Source organism: Macrobrachium rosenbergii, chromosome 51 (assembly GCF_040412425.1).
Source record: "Macrobrachium rosenbergii isolate ZJJX-2024 chromosome 51, ASM4041242v1, whole genome shotgun sequence".
NCBI classification, from domain to species: Eukaryota; Metazoa; Arthropoda; class Malacostraca; order Decapoda; family Palaemonidae; genus Macrobrachium; species Macrobrachium rosenbergii.
Genome location: NC_089791.1, coordinates 37,588,923 through 37,606,348, shown reverse-complemented (window position 1 = coordinate 37,606,348; position 17,426 = coordinate 37,588,923). Strand labels below are relative to the sequence as shown.

General features: G+C 36.4%; 2 long non-coding RNA genes across 2 annotated transcripts in view; one reads left to right on the top strand and one right to left on the bottom strand.

The window, feature by feature from the left end:
• Positions 1 to 5,513, top strand: part of LOC136833324 (uncharacterized) — a 390,301-nt gene extending 384,788 nt beyond the window's left edge. Inside the window, exons 4-5 of the long non-coding RNA XR_010851427.1 lie at positions 5,022 to 5,275; positions 5,387 to 5,513. This is a non-coding gene — a long non-coding RNA (uncharacterized lncRNA). The remainder of the gene's footprint in view (positions 1 to 5,021; positions 5,276 to 5,386) is intronic.
• Positions 5,355 to 17,058, bottom strand: LOC136833323 (uncharacterized). The gene is made up of 5 exons (XR_010851423.1): positions 16,926 to 17,058; positions 11,606 to 11,718; positions 10,854 to 11,139; positions 6,344 to 6,539; positions 5,355 to 6,176 (listed from the first exon to the last, which is right to left on the bottom strand). It is a non-coding gene; the product is annotated as an uncharacterized lncRNA (long non-coding RNA).
• Positions 17,059 to 17,426: the final 368 nt, after the last annotated feature.

Below are 17,426 nucleotides of genomic sequence, written 5' to 3'. Positions count from 1 at the left end.
TACATGACAGAAGGAAACAGGGTAAAGCTAGAAAACTAAAAATGAAAACTGTAGTATCCATCAGCCAGACTACAGTAGAATTCTAAGGAATGATTCATAACACAAGTTTACCTAGAAAGCACACTTTGCGTGCACTTAAGCCAAAAGTAAAAAAGAAAAAACTTGCAACTTAAGTAGACAGATCAATCCTAATGCCTTTGCTCAAAGCAATGGATTATGAGAGCCAAATATATAACTTGCATCACACAGCATTTTGAAAGGCAATGATGCTATCCGTAAGGTTGGACTTTAGTACCTATATTAGTCTCACCAAGCACTCCTCCGGTAGATCTGTACAGGTAAACAATAGTGGATGACACTCGCTCCACCTTTGGCGTGGCCAAGTAATCATCTTAAGTATAATAAATCCTCTTGGCAAGTTTGTCAGTATGCTTTTTGAATACGTAATCATCTCGACAACAATATTCCGAAATAAAGGTGACCCATCCTTGGCTTATACGTCAAGGTTCATACATGCATATATTTTTACAATTAATGAAAAACAGATATCCAAATGCCGATGACATACTCCACTGTTAAAATTAAACATTTAAGACATAAAAGATCACATCACGCAATCTTAAGATAATAGCCCAAATTCGTCCCAGTTTCGGATTTACTAGAACTTCTGCAATAGTCAACAGTTCAGAAAAAAAAACACTCAAATCTGTCATTTTCAGTGACTCGAGAAGTGCTTCAGAAGCCAATAATTCAACTGAATTGTTTTACAAGATTAGTTTTTAATTCCACAAATTAAATGCCGTTGGTATAAATATTTTAATGTGAGGCTTAAAAGGAAATGAAGTTGCTGTAAACCCACAGGGTCTACAACATTGACCAGACCGAAATTTCTGTCGATGGTCTTTTCCCCATCTCTAAAGGCCATCGTCTTTAACAAAGGGCAAACTTCGTGTGTTCATAGATATAATAAAATAAAAACGGTTAATCCCACCGTCTGTAATGTGCCGTTCTTCATTACAAACAGAGCTGCAGAAAATTTACACTTATCTCCTAACCGGTAACCCGTCTCTGACCCATGGGTATTTGATGAAACATGACCAGATCTCATAATGAGAGTGCAAATTTTTTTCAGAGAAAAAAAAAAACTGTTATTCCGGTTTTCAAACCAAAACGAATATCAAGTTTTGGGAACAAATTCCTCGAGGGTATTGTCAGAGTCCTTGCATTTTTGTTTTATGAAGGCTTTTGATTGTTACAATTAAAATTTATTTAATACAAAATCTTGGTCAACATTAGTAAGAGATAATCGTAAGCTTTATGAGTTAATAATAATAATAATAATAATAATAATAATAATAATAGTAGTAGTAGTAGTAGTAGTAGTAGTAGTAGTAGCAGTAGTAGTAGTAGTAGCAGTAGTAAGACCCTCTTTTAAGCATGCTGTGTTCGTAATTGTTTGGAGAGGAAAACAGTTGCAAACTGGCTTAGTTGAATAATGATGAGTTTATTACTAATTCTGTTATGTGTACAGTTAATTAAGATTTACCTGTTGCAAGACAATCGTGCACTTTCAATTATGTATTCACTTTTTATATATTTAAGTTTCTTCTGAGGTGTTGTCGAGTTGAGTTTTTTCAACTTTTCCACCTGCTGCTTTTTTCCGCTTCAGCCAACGTTGTTGCCACGGCAATGAAACTTAGGGTAAAAATTTACCCTTGACATCTATCCTATTATTTTGAAGCTGCTTGTGATGTTGCCATAGTTCACCTTCTGGTTTTTTTTTAATCAGAAGTTTCTCTTGATTGCTGTTTAAAATACGAATTTTAGCTCTAATATATTGCAAACTGTCTATATTTTTTTATACCTTGGATATTCAGCAGAAGCTTTTAATTAAGGTCTGCACTTTCGATACAGTGAAGGCAGAAAAGAATTTGTGCAGGCATTACAGTACTGCCTTTCTTGCTTACATTTCAAGTCTTTAATATAAATTTCACTCTATACGCCTCACTCATTCAGTTTGATTTTTTTTCATCAAGTTTTAGCTCATTTCTGTGTCAGTTCTCATCTCATGACTTGAAGCTGTGTTACGTCATGACTTGAAGTCTTTTGCACCAGTGCTTGTCACTTTTATTTGCCCTGGCATACCTTGAAATAAATACTTTTCCATAGCTCCTTTTAACATCACATATTCTCGCATGACGGGTTGCTAGGCCTATGTAAGAGCGTAGTTCGTTCCTCAAAGTTCTGTTTATTTTTTTATGTGAAATCTTCTGTCATGAAAAACGACTTACTCGTCCATATGTAAGATGCCTCCTCAGGTAGGCTTGTAAAGAGATGAGGATGCTGGCAATGAAATAAGGCCGCCTATTCCAATCAGATTAAATCCAGATATTTTAGTAAGAGTTAAAAAATAATGAACTGGCTATGCATAAGATTTAGGCAAGAGAGACATCCAGTTAGTGTCATCTATTAAGAAAGGATAAACCTCATTGTTAACTGTTTCTCGGAGTATGCGTTGTTTTTGCCAGCTTCATTTTGAATACACTCAGTAGTTACGTTATAATAAGTATATTTAGAACAGAAATTTGACCTAAATATAAGGTTTAGTTAAGTCTCGATCGGAACTTGATTTCTTCAATATCCCAAGTTTACCCGAGGCCCTCTGTCGAGTTTTGCTTTATTGCCAACTTTCTTCGTTTTTTACTCTCTCTCTCTCTCTGTGGTGCAATATTTTTGTTTTACGAAGAGTTTCCATACAAAACCTAAACACCGCAATTCTTGTTTTACCTCTTGTATATTTTTCTTGGGGGTGGGTGTGTTGTGGGGGGCGGAGTTGTTGGTGGATGGGGCGGCCTGGAACTAGTTCTCTCTTTGACCCTGTAATTTCTTTTAACTTCTATCCGCCCTCATTATTTTGATTCCTCAACAATGTCCTTCATATTTCAATCCTTAATGATGATGTGTGTTAATTGGCTCTTGTGAAAATAGACGGACATTAGTCAAAGGTATTAGCGAAAACTACCATGGTCACGAATAATAATGCTAAATGTGAGCATATTTCAGTAGTGTTCAATTGTTTTAGTTCTTAAATGTCGTCGAGATGAACATTTTCTCGCGAAATACGAAATGATAAATTTGTTTTAAAAATTAAAATATTTTACCTTGAGACAAAGTTTGAAAATAGGTTACGTTGCTTTAGCTATCACACATATTGATGTTTTCATAAACATCCGACGAACAAAACTTGTAGGAAGTATTTCTGCATGCAAAATGAAAGTGTAGCACTCTTTCCGAAGGGAACTTTTCAAAGGGGGCCGGTGATTTTTAACTTGGCAGGAATATATAAATGGTTCAGATGTTTGTAGAGCGAAATAAAAGTTCCGTAAAACTTTTTCCTTGAGTGACGATACCGTAAATTAAAGCGCTGAACGAAGTGGACGGCGTTAAATTTCTTAGTAGGTTCGACTTACAAAATACTTAGTCTTGTTTGCTCTACGTGTAAATAGCGTGTAAATTTCCCGTTAAAAGTTGCAAAATTTCTTGTATTTTACATATGAAGGATTTTTCAAAATATTTTGAACCATCAGTTAGTAGCATGAATATTTTTGCTAAAACTAAGCTAGATGTAGACATTCGAAAAAAATTAGCATCCTGTATTTCAAAGGGTTTCGTTTGCCCAAAACATACAACTTGCTTTTGAGCAGCAGATTAAAAAGTGCGCAAAATCGTGCAGTGTATGTCCTCGAAGATGACATTTTAACTCGCTGTAAATAAAATCCTCCCCCGTGTTACGTAGCTCATTTATTTTATAATTTTTTCTTGAAGTAGCTTGTTTTTGGTGGGTTTTCTGTAGTTTCAGATATTTTTAAAAGAATTTTTGAGGAAGAATTTTAAGACAAAGACTTACACTGGTTTTTACTTTTGTTTTGAATTTGGTATCTTTTAGCATGGTCGCTACTGAATAGCTTCCCAGCACACAAATGTTTTAAGTTTCTTGCTGTTGTTCACGTCTGTCATTTTTGGGTTGTATATGTAAACTCTACTTAGATATTCACTTTTTTGACTCCTCCATTTCGAAGTACATACAAGTTTACAACGTGAAATTATCTGTGCGTTTTCAACCATATCTTGGAGAAAAATAATAGTTTCATCAGTAACGTTCAAAATGCAATGTGATTACTTGGAGAGGGTATAATAGGAGCACAAAGATAATGAAAATAACCAAATTAATTTTCTTAAATTTATTAAGCATTATGCTGGTTAGATTACATTAGCTGAAGGATGGAATGTATATTTTCATTGGGCGGCTCAAAAAAAAAAAAAAATCTTTCACAGGCAAAAGTCTCTCCAGTAGCACCCTCCGATTCCTGCATGTTAATTCTTGAGGAACAGACATCTACAAATATCGGAAAATTTAGTAACAGACCTTGTAGGTAAACGATCATGCATTTAACTGTAGAGTTCAGGTTTTCTTCCCATTTTTTTTATTCCATATTGGTCGGGACACCAAGTTTTAAGATCCGATATATCAGGATGAAAATCATTGCAATCCATGCAAAGGTGGTATAAATCAAACGATCAACTAAATTGGTGTAGTATTGTGCTGCAAAGCTCAAGTGAGTACTTTTTAAATAACCTGATGGGTTTTTATTTTACGTTGAATTTTGTTTGTCAGTCTGTTGGGTAATGATTGCAATCTTATACAATATGTCTTATTGTGTGATCAAAACTGACAAGACATGATGGGGTACTAATTACTTATCGTCTCTTATAGACCTTGAACGTTGTTAGGTCTTACAGTGGTTCTCGCAGCATGAATTATTAATCGTCTCTCTTTGTTAGGCCTTATAGTGGTTCTCGCAGCATGCAGTAATTGGTTAGCATGAATTTTAATGTCTTCTTGTTAGGTTTTTGAGATGTTGGAAGCATGAATTATTAATGTTCTCGAGTCTCCAAAGTCCACCTTGAACATTGTTCTACGAGTGTTCTCGCAGCATGTGCACGGAAGAATGTTGCTTCAGGTTTTGAGATGTTGGAAAAACAAGGGAAGAATGTTCTGACGAGTGGCTCCAAAGTCCACAGGCAAGACATAAGTAAACTGAAGGGGTGAAGTCCAACAGATTGAAGGTTTCGTTATACAAGAAATGGACTATACGGATGACGTATCACGTAGACCTACTGGGACAAGTGTGAAAAGCAAATGCTGACATGTAAATCAATGCCCTGGCCACAGGTTGGGAAGCGGACGTAACCCCAGCTATGGAAGATATATTAGGTAAGTTTGTTTTACACATAATCGGCCGCTTTTGGTCATTTTATTCTTTTTATAATTCTACTGGTTAGTAAAAATCCTGTTTGACTAACTTTTCTTTATTCTACATTTCAGTGAAGAAAGGGGATGGAACAACGACAACATGGAAGTTTCTGTTTTGGAGCTCGAGTGGTGTTTGCGTTAAACTGCCTCGCAGAAGAATAAAAATGCTGCTTACCCTGCGGGGAAAGCAAACTTCACGCAAATGAGAAAGCACTTCAGTCTTTAATTTAACATGCAAATTCTGTAGTGAAAATATGGGAGTAGACTACGAACTGCAATAATGGATAGCGAAGTGAAGGCGGCTCGCTATATTCAGTCTACTGTTCGTCGGCCTTGTTGATCTTTCAGTCGCCATAAATTGTTGATGCTGAGGAAACGGCTCCGGTAGTCAGGACTGAAGCGTAGTGAAGGCGGCTCGCTATATTCAGTCTACTGTTCATCGGCCTTGTTGATCTTTGTCACCATAAGGTGTTAATGTGCACTGAGGAAACGGCTCCGCTGGTTATATCAGGACGGCAGTAATGGGTAGCGTAGTGAAGACGGCTCGCTATATTCAGTCTACTGTTCGTCGGCCTTGTTGATCTTTCAGTCACCATGAGTTGTTAATGCTGAGGAAACGGTTCCGCTGGTCAGGATTCCGTCTATCAGCTTTGCGTTCACTCACTTATCCAATGGTCTCCACGATTTTATAGCATCTGCAGACCAACACAGACGAATTAGCTTTAGAAGTGCTGTAATTCTTTCAGACGCCGCACTGGAGACTCATATCTGGATCATATCAAGTTATTGTGATCCAGAAGCAGATTTCAATTCTGAGATGCCCAATTGCGCTTAGATTCCGACAGCCAAATACGGAGCAACCCTGTCAATATAAATATTAGCCATAAATATTTGTTCAACTGAATATCCAGAACAAAATTACTCAGCGTGATATTACCACTTACAAGCTTTTTATAAAGCTTGTATGTACAGAATTTCAAATAATTTTATTATATACCCCTGATTACACTTAATGCTTTTTTTTCTTACCTGGTTATATAATTTTTGGAAAAAAAAAAACAGTTCGGCAGAGATCTCTGTAAACCAACAATCACATCTCCTCGAACCTGTAAACAATCTTCCCCAAAATAGGCTTTCCGGAAACCTTGCTGCACGAAACCGAACCTTCTCTTAACTGAATATTCTAGTTTGGAAGACCAACTAAAAAAAGGTTCAGGGACACCACCTGAAAAGAAAATCCCAAGGACAGTGAGAAAGATAATGTTGACAATGAATGTCAAAGAATAAATTCTGCCTTGATACTACGGCATTTGATTATCACAGTGAATCACTGCGGGAAAAAAAGTCACCTAACCGATATCAGTAAATATTCAAATCACGGCAGGACAACAAAAATCATTGCAGGAAAACAAAAATCATTGCAGGACAACATTCACCCTATCAAACGATTTCTAAAAATTGCACTGGTCTGATAATTTTTATTGGGAGAAGTTACTGTCATGAAACCAACAATCCTTTCCAGACACGTGGTGAGGTATCCAATGAATAAAAATTCCTGAAAGGATATCCAAAGAGTCACATATAAATTCCTCAAATTCACAATATCCTATACAAGTCAACGATATTACTTAATTTTAATTTCATAACACGTTTACAAATTATAAAAAAAAAATTCAGAAAACCACAGGCACTGAAATCGTAACATGCACACTTTTAGAAATGTCTAGTTATCTAGCTGAAGCGGTCGATAATGCATGAATATATTTCTCTTGTTGACAAGCACGCATGAAATAAAATTTTCTTAGACTCAGTTTAGGTCCCTCGAGATGATTACCCATGTGCCAAAATATTATTTCCACGTCACTGAACTCAGTTACGAAACTACCGTTTCCTCTTATCGAGAAGAGTGTAAGCTCCATTAAAGGTGACAACGATAAAAAAAAATGGACATCCTACAAAAACATTTTGGTACCTAAAAAGTTATTTTGAACATATGTATTTAAATTACGCAAACTAAGTTCGTAGAACACGTAATTCAACACATGGAAAACTTTTCCCACATTAATAAATATCAACAGTATTCTAAGCAACATTTATATAAAACAAATGTTCACCTGATATAAGTATCGTAAAAAATGCTAAATTAATAAGACGGTTTTTTCAAGGCTTTCAATATATCAATGAGTATGTACAAAATACACAGTAGTGCTTGAGAAACAGTGGAAAACCTTAAGAACTGGGTCGGTACTCAAGAATATTTCGAACTAAGTTAGGCCAACAGTTGTACAAAAACTCAAAATTTATAGGGAATTATATACCAGAGAATATGTGTCTATAGGTATGTGTATGTGTCTACATCGACAAAGTCAAGTCATTTGTTCTTGAAAAATTTAATAACTGCAATATAAACTTTTATTCAAAGCCTAAGTCCAGTTTTGATAGTTTCGCCAGAAACTTTCACAGTTGAGATGAACTATTCCCTCATTCTACTGGACAATACCTAACTACCCTTAAGCGCTTGTATTTTGAAGAAGACAAATAATGCTATACAAGTCGTACGGCAAGGCGAGAAAAGTTTTTGAGGCACTGCAAATAGCTTTCCAAGTCTGTAAGTTTACAGCCTTCCAAGGCCGACTACTTCTCATTCGATACTTCCTGCGCTTAAGAAATTACTACTAGAATTCAGCATTTAAGCTGTCATTGCTAGAAATGTAGCTAAACCAATAAGGCAAGAAAAACACAATACAGATAACACTGCTGTCTAAACAAAATTGAGAGAAGAAAGTTTTCTTCTAATACCAGAGAAATCTACCAACCATATAAAAGCAACAAAGAATGTAAAAAAAAAAAAATGGGAAATACTACTTCCAAATAAAAAAACGAAGTTATTTCCAAACAAGAGCAATGACTAATAGCTCTTGAAAAGCAAAAAGTTCATTCCATATACTGAATCAAATAACAGTGCCATCTCATAGAAGTAAGTACCAATTACGCAGTTCTCCTGAAACGTTAAATAATTTCTGCCATAAAAAGTAAAGCAATGCTATGTATCAGACACTGACAAGTGGTAACAGGGCATCCCCAACAAAATTAACATACTCCTTAACAATACCTACTTCACCAAGAAAAGATAACTGAAATGGTAACTGTAGGCTAATCTCGTCCATAAAAATAATGAAAATAGACCGTAACATGAATTACTACAGCTAATTACGAAACACGGAGGAAGCAAGAAACTACGGAAAATTTATCCATTTATCAAAGTTTTCATAAAAATTTTACTTCATTCAGCCATTCCTTTGTGCATTAAAATCAATGCTAAAATCAAGAGGTAATTCATATCCCCCCAACTCGATCAATTAAGAAATCTAGGAGTCAGTGATACGGAAAATTGAAATGCAAAGTTCTCAGGGAGGTAATTTCAGATAATATATTCAATATAAACATGGTTAGTGACTTCATTACCCGGGGTTAAATTTTCACTGAACACTTAAAACGAAGCCTTGAGGGTTCCATCTGGGTCAATATTCTCCTGCACATATAAAAATACACTGCTTTTGTATGAAATTACACATTACTCCCTTATATAGAACTGCTTATTACTTCCCACCAAGGCACGTGCTAACAATTTGAAGACCGCCATGATACGAATTTGAGTTTAAGTTATATTCACAAAATTAATATCCTATTCAAAATATACCACTGCACAGTAAAATGACATAATACACCACAATAAGAGGACTTAATGGAACTGAAAACTTTCCATAACACGACAGGATTGATATAAATCCAAATGACACACGATAAGGCCTAAAAATAGTTTGGGAAATAAACTCAGAGAATTTTTAGTTTCTTAATAATAGAGAATGAAAAGACATTTTATGACTGCGGACCTTACTCGTTAAGACGTCTTGAGTTGTCATGAACGAGTCTCTACCGTGTACAGTACTGTATATCAAAACTGTCATGACATACATCAGTTAACACTCCTACTTGCACCACTAACAAATCAAGATGAATGAGGGCGTATATTGAACAAAAGCTCTGGGAACCTTAAAATAGTTCAGTACTAGAGGCTTTTATGCAGCAATTTAGTCATTTATATTTGAGGCGTGAGAACCTCTGTGTTATCGCTGAGGCAAAACTCGAGAGATTTGGAGGATTGCCCAGGGGTGTGTGTGTGTGTGTGTGTGTGTGTGTGTGTGTGTGTGTGCAGGTGTGTAGTAAGTACAAAGTGTGCAAGTGTATGGGAGAAGGTAACCGGATGTCAGCTGCGACCAAGTTATGCAATATGAACTCATGAAGTATGTCTTTCCTTTTCAGGAGAGAGAGAGAGAGAGAGAGAGAGAGAGAGAGAGAGAGAGAGAGAGAGAGAGAGAGAGAGAGAGAGTAAAGGTGTAAGCACGAGGCACCTCTCTAAGATTTAGAGACTCTTCAGAAAAGAATATTTTCAAGTCAGTCAATGGGATGATTCAGAATTTCCCGAATTCTCTTTTGAGAAAGCGCAATGATGCAAATCAGAGCAAAGCAGATACTGATTTTTTCCGACTTTTAAGGTGTGAGAGAGAGAGAGAGAGAGAGAGAGAGAGAGAGAGAGAGAGAGAGAGAGAGAGAGAGAGAGAGAGAGACCTTTCCCTGCGTATTTTTAGGATAAAAGTTACAGAATTATCACCAGCTCTATATTAGGAAGTTTACTTGTAAAAAATACAATACCTGTAACAGGTTTTCAAGCATCTGTTCTATAAAAGACCTGACCTATTGAATAATTCTGATCAAAGTTCTCGAACCCAAATCCTTCATTACATACAAAACTTTAACTTGAAAAGTTTGTGTTCCCAAGGAAAGAACTTTGTACGGGGCTGACAGATCTATCCAGAAATCTTGCTAAGAGGCAATCTTTTGATAAGGGGCAATCTTAATGTAAACTTTGAAACTGTTAAATAACAGATTTGTTTCGATAGACTTTTTACCAGAAAAGGGTAATTATAATTTGCTTACCAAGGATAAAAGAAAAATGGACTTTGGAAAAAAGAAAAATGGACTTTGGAAAAGGCGATAGTGATTAAAAATGCCTGGATAAAAAAAATGTGAGGACTAGGGGGATTGCAAAACCAGAGCAATTTCTCATTCATGATCAAATCTGTTACATAATTCTTAAGAATGAAGATTCTTCCCTTTCCTGTCTTTGACTTTTAGTAGATATACCAAATCACTTGATTTGTAACCAAGATTCATTATGAATGAGCGCCAGCAAGAAACTAAGCAATGGTTATCAGTTTGTGGGGCCGACAATTGTCAAGTCTTCTCAAATATTGTTTGAATTAACCAAAAGTAAAATCTGAAATATTTACCAACATAACATTTCATCACCAGTGGTAATAAGGAACCTAAGTGTTTTTAGCAGCAAAAGCTGGAGATCGAGATACAACCAATAATCTGAACAATAGATTTTACACTAAACAGATACAACTAATAGCACCTTAAAAGACAGGGAAAAAAAACGCTCGTTTTGAACAAGAAACCCATTTTAATACTCTACCTTAAAAATTTTATCTAGCTGCCTGGAGCCTTGTTCGTCGAAACTTTCCAATATATATGGTGTCCATATCGACTTGATGTTGGAGAGAGCCACTTGATGAGAGAGTAATGGCATAAAATTGTCGTGAAATGAAGAGGTCTTGTTGAAGTGGCGTCTAGTTACAACAGGGCAATTGTGCAGAAGAAAGCAAATCCTTGCAGACATGTCGGTCGATTAATCACGATACTTTCAAGATATATAGTGAATTACGGAGTTGTATTCGGCTTGACAAAGTTCACCACAGCACCTAGAACGGAAAACAGTCAAATTTTCCTAAATTACTCTTAATTCAAAACTAGGGGGATATACACGTCTTTAGTGATATAGTAAATTCTCAAATGACTTATGTGCATCAGTACTGCTAAGCTTACAATCCTAAGTCTTTTCTTATATCGTGATCTAAAACCTCATCAAACTCTGCACAAATTTACAGCATTCTGAAATTTACAACATTCTGAAACACGACCATTTTTTTAAATCTCGATAGATACAAATCTGTAAGATGACAGTAAATTTATATCATAGAGCATAAGTAAAATAATACCAAAGCATTTTATTTATTTTGGCAATTACACAATGAAAATACAACAGGTGATAATCTGAACCCTTGAAGAGGTATCCGATTACAACGATCTTGACACAACCCCCCAACACCTTAAAAACTTAACTTTTTCGACATATTATAAATTAAATGAAAATACCCGAACACTTACTCGTGGTATATTCTTCTCCTTTTGGAGTATTATTGTAGTCATTTAATTTCATTTCCATAAAAATCCACCTCACCATTAGTTAACTTCCGCTCCATTTTCTTGCGCCAATGTTCCTGCAAAAAAAAAAAAACTATAATTATAATCAGTTTTATGCAGAAAATTCCAATACACGCAAAAAAAATCTCCAATAATTTACTTCATTCTCTGGATGTTACTTTGCTTATCCCATATCCTGAATATAATAGCAACACAAACTGTTTAAAAAAAAATTTACAACTTCCAACAACTGGGAATGATATTACTCTCTATTAGTCTTGTCTAGGATAGTATTTGAGGCCTCGGTGCATTTTCCAGCTGCAGTGTACTGGAATACAGCCAGTACAGCTGCAGTGTACTGGAATACAGCCAGTACAGCTGCAGTGTACTGGAATACAGCCAGTACAGCTGCAGTGTACTGGAATACATAATTTTATAATACACACTTCCTACAGCTCTTTGGATTTTAATCCTGTTCTGTAGGCGTGACTACAGAATGTAAATTGAATTGAACTGAATATAGAATTTAGGACAAAGGCCAAGCACTGGGACCTATGAGGTCATTCAGCGCTGAAACGGAAATTGACAGCAAAAGGTTTGAAAGTTGTAACAGGGGGAAAACCTCATAGTTGCACTATGACTCAACTGTTAGGGGAGGGTGGAAAGTAAGATGGAAGAAAGAATATGAAAGGAAGTACAGTAAAAGGAACGAAAAGGGTTGCAGCTAGGGGTCGAAGGCACACTGCAAAGAACCTTAAGTAACGCCTACAATGCCACCGCATGAGGTTCACTGACGGCACTAACCCCCTTACGGGATACAGAATGTAAAGCACCTACAATTTGCTTAAGTTTTCGAGTATCATCACGTTAAATATTTACCATTTACTGCACCGACCTGTGAACAGCAGTTGTAAGTTTTCTTACTAGCATTCCTGAATATAGGCAAAAATGTTAACAAATTGAAAGGCCTTAATTTGTCTTTCAATATTCTCCGCTACTTCAGGGCACTGGAAAACTACCCAGCATGAAAGGAAACTTAGTTCTGATGTTGCATTTAAAATTGTCTTCGAGTAAGAAATAGTAGAATAAACAAGTGATGGTGGTTGTAGTAATCCAAATGATGGCGGGGGAGTGGTTGTGGGGGGTAGTAATCCAAATGGTCGTGGAGGTGCGGGTTAGTAGTAATCCAAATGCGGTCGTGGGGGTAGTAGTAATCCAAAGTAGTCGGGTAGTAGTAATCCAAATGGTCGTGGGGTGGGGAGTAGCAGTAATCCAAATGGTCGTGGAAGCGGTGGTGGTGGTGTAGTAGTAGTTGTAGTAGTAATCCAAATGGTCGTGGGGGTAGCTGTAGTAGTGCAGTAGTAGTAATTCAAATGGTCGTTGGGGGGAGATGGTGATGGCAGTAGTTGTAGCAGTAATCCAAATGCTCGTGGGGTGGTGGTGGTAGAGGGGTGTTGATGATGTTGGTAGTGGGGGTTAATGGTGGTGGTGGTAGTAGTAGTATGCAATTCAAACGAGTGCCTGTTGTACCAGTTGGTTAATAACTATAGGTAAAACACACGTCTTCTTTCAAATATTTACCAGAAAACAGGACAGACTTCAACCGTTCAATAACTTTCGAGGAATCTGGGATACACCGGAGTTTTAAGTTTGTCTACCCATTGAATTCCTTTTGTACTCCTGAAAAAAAAAAAAATCTGAACTATGCGCAGCAGCCTAAGTATTCAGAATCCTTATGGGCCTGTTTTGCGATTACTTAAAACTTTTGTTACGCCCTCAAACATTCTTTTATAAGTTAGTTATAAATCTCTAGTTATAAAACTGGTTTTGTTAGATTTTTATATTCACTTCAAAATTAATGTATTTTGATCAGCAAACCATAGCTAGGTTAACAATCATCATAAAAGCAATATCACAATGAAGTAGTCTTAAGCCATACTCGCTGGCAATTTCTTAATGACATACATAACCTGTAAGAAAAGTATCAGTTATTTCTTTCAAAATTCTTTGAGTAATGAAGCGGAAGCTTGACAGTCTATAAACGTTTCAATAACTGGTGACAAGTTAAACTATCTGTTGGCAACACAGATCCATACTGAACCTACGGCTCGGGGTATAACTTAAACAAGACCTATCGAATCTATGCTGCATATAATCTTTTAGACAAGTGTCACAGCACCTTCACATTTCCATGTCTAGATATCAATTTTTAGAACCAACTCTTCATGCAAGAATTCTCTTATTGCACTGGACCCGTTATAACTTTAACAAGTACCCCTACATCAAGATTATGAGACGTTCCTTTGATCAGGGCGTAATTCACAAAACTGAATAACCTAAATGACTAGCACTTCAAAAGCAGATGGATCCTAGGACTTATTTTCTTCAGACATTAAATCTGTAAAACAATTCTATCTTTTCTTGGTTAATCTGCGCAATCTTATCTCTCTTGTTTCAGTATTTACCTGTGTTGTTGAGCCTGTGCTGTGGTGAAAACCATACATTTCCGACCACAGTCCTCATAATTGTTAAGGTATAGGGCAGAGTAAACAAGAAATGGCAGTTTGCCCCAACGACAACAGCTAAAAGCTCACAAACACGTAATATGCAGTCAGAAAATGATTTGCTTTTTGTGTGTTTGGCGTGAAACTGTCATACACAAGCCATCTGATACAATGATAAGCCACTTACCAAGCAAACTGAACCCCATACTGAGTATTTTCGTCCACCTCATTTAAGTGACAACTAGCCTTGTACTACTGTTAATTAGCGTCCATTCACAGAAGTTATCAGTTAAAAACAATTTATTATTTCATAACCCAATTTCTTTTTACTTGGCCCTCCACTATTGGCCCTGCACAATTGTTACCAAGTGATATTTAATTAATGCCTACAAATTTCAGGAAATACCTTAGGTTAAAAAAAAAATGCTTGAAAAATCAAATAACTTAAAGCTATATGTATATTAAAGAGCTGCAGCAAATGGGCTAGAAATCTTTTAACAGGCCGAATGTAATTGATTCATGACAGTCCAAACCCGTCATCATTGAATACGAAAACGTCATCGGTCACAATGATTACATCAATCAAAGCTAGCATTTACACACTGGAAAAAAGGCTGCGGCGCCGTTGACCACGGGACCGTAAGAATTGTCTTCGGCGAAGCCGATTCCAAAGACTTAAACCCCCGAAAGCAAGTGATATCCCCTTGACAGCTGACGTCCATTATTTAAATGCTTAAGCGGCCAACGTTATCCGGTGTTACACAACTAATTGCTCAACTGTGAGAAATTCAGTTCAAAATTATCCGGCTTCTGATGACACTATTAAGGTGCTGGCTATTTATGGTTTTATATAAAAGTATAAATAAATTCATTCAAATATTTCAGTAAGCATTAGAGACCTTTTACTTTTACGGCAAAATCTTTGCAAATGCTTGATAAAAGCGGTTGAATTTCTTTCGGAAGCGTTCCTCATCATAATACTGGAAGCGGCATATTTGCCTTCCTAATGCCAGCAATGCTTTGGTGTCATGTTATGTCAGTTCGTGAAGACTATTTTCTCTACTGACCAACGCCACTTTATTTTCTGCTTCCGTCATGGATTCACCATCGCGGGTGTTCAGGATTTGAGAATAATCTGTGAAATAACATGGTGACTTTTAGATAATGTATTTAGAAACCAAACCGTTAAAAATTATATGTATTCAGGCAAAAACGAATTTTGAATTGTGCAGGCTCTGAATTTGACGATTAGGCTACTTGGAAGACAATTTGATTTTAAACAACCAAAAGGCAGTTTTACGCATATAGTCTTTTAGCGATTTTGAACAGCAGTTTCCCGCGGATGCCACCCATAATCTTAGATTAAAAGAGAGTCCAGTATCTCCAAAACTAGCACAAGCTACATAAATAAGCATCAGATACGTTAAAAACAAAAAATTTTCAATACAGCAGATACAATCTAGGGAACAGAGTTACATGTCAGCACCAAAGCATTCTTTACTGACGCTTTTTTTTTTTAACTTGAAGTCGGGTTCAGCATTACAAAACCACGTACCCACATTTCCAGATGAAAATACTGTACACTCAAAATGCACTATCCATCCTTGCTCACAAATCATTAGGGGAAAAAAATCGTTCTGATGCCCGACTAGGGTGAACATCGAAACAAAAAGTCAAGAGTGGGTAATAATTTCCATCAATAAATATGCAGTAATGGTAAATTTGGTATCTATTTCAACGTTATTTTGCAATATGTTGAAGAAACTTTAGAGCTGGCAAAAACTTCGTTGTCGAGAGCTGGGAAAAAATTTACCTAAGACAGGCAAAATGCATACTTGAGAGTTTAACTCAAATTCTGAAATATACAGCTTCATGATTTGTGAAGACGAGGACTTAAGTTTCTTAAAATATTCTTGGATGCGTCTGCACTTTCGCCAACGAAATTTAACTCAAAAGCTTTGACAAGGTTTGCGTAGTTACGAACAGCCGCTGAACTAACCTAATACAGTGAAACTCAAAAGTACTAGGTCAGAGTACATGTGAAAACTACCAGCACTTGAACACAAAAGCAAGAAACTGACAATATTTACTTACTCCACTCGCCATGAATGTTTCCTTTTACGCTTTGAAAATAAAACCAAATTAGTCTAAATTGTTTTCACCACTTTTATCCTCCTTTCTTCTATTCAATGCACGTTGTTTCTTTGTTCGTAAAGCGCCTATCTGGACGAAGAGTTTTCCAAACGAGGATTCCTTAACCCAGAACGGTGACTCGCCCCCCTCCCCCCACATACAATTCCCACGGACAGGTGCCGTAAGTGCACCTCAGTTATGCACTGTAGGGTATTAATGCAAGCGATGCAACGCAGTATCCCTTCGGTCCCTAGCTGCACCCATTTTTTATCCATTTATTTTATCTCCATTCCCACTTCCTTTCTTCCATCTTGCTGCCCAATTCCATAGGCCAGGAAATTTGTGCTTCTCACAGTTCCAACTTCGCGTGGTTTTGTACTTCATCTATATTCTGGCTCCCTTTCACTTGTTGTCCAAATATTCCAGCTCCTATTTTCACGGTCTTAAATGCTGCATCGCCGTTAAGTGTTCCAGTGTTTGGCATGAAAGCCTAAATCTCGTAAAATAAATGAACTCTGTAACCTAAATAATATAGACCTATTCCACTTTAAGATCACCGTTCACAAAAGGACTCCAAGCTTGTAAAATTGCCTAATTTGAAAGAGGGACCCTTCTTTGTCATACCTAAAAAATTAAAATAATCTTACCTCAACATTACATGCTAGCTTCTTCCGTAATTTCCAAATATTGACTAAAACCAGAATAATTCACTTAACACCATTTCTAGAGCTTTGGGGAACTCTTTAAAAAAACCATAACCTCCCTGACCAACGCCTAGAAGCAAATGCTAAAATTATTACCGACTGGTTAAGAAACAAGGACTCAGTAGGAATGTAGTTTTACTTCCAAATTACGTCACAACATATATTCCTGACATCTGTTGGTAGGGAGAAAAACTTACGAAAAAGAGAGATTTAACAACGTAGCTAAGGGGAAAAAAGATAAACCTTAAACGTATTAGCTGTAATAAATTAAGAAAATTGTGTTCTTTTAATGTCATTAGAACTTGCATGGAGTTTCAGAATAATTAGAATTACCGGTCTTCGGTATTACATTTTCGTAGATCTTCTATCGAAATGTATGTGAAAAACACAATCACACACATATATATATATATATATATATATATATATATATATATATATATA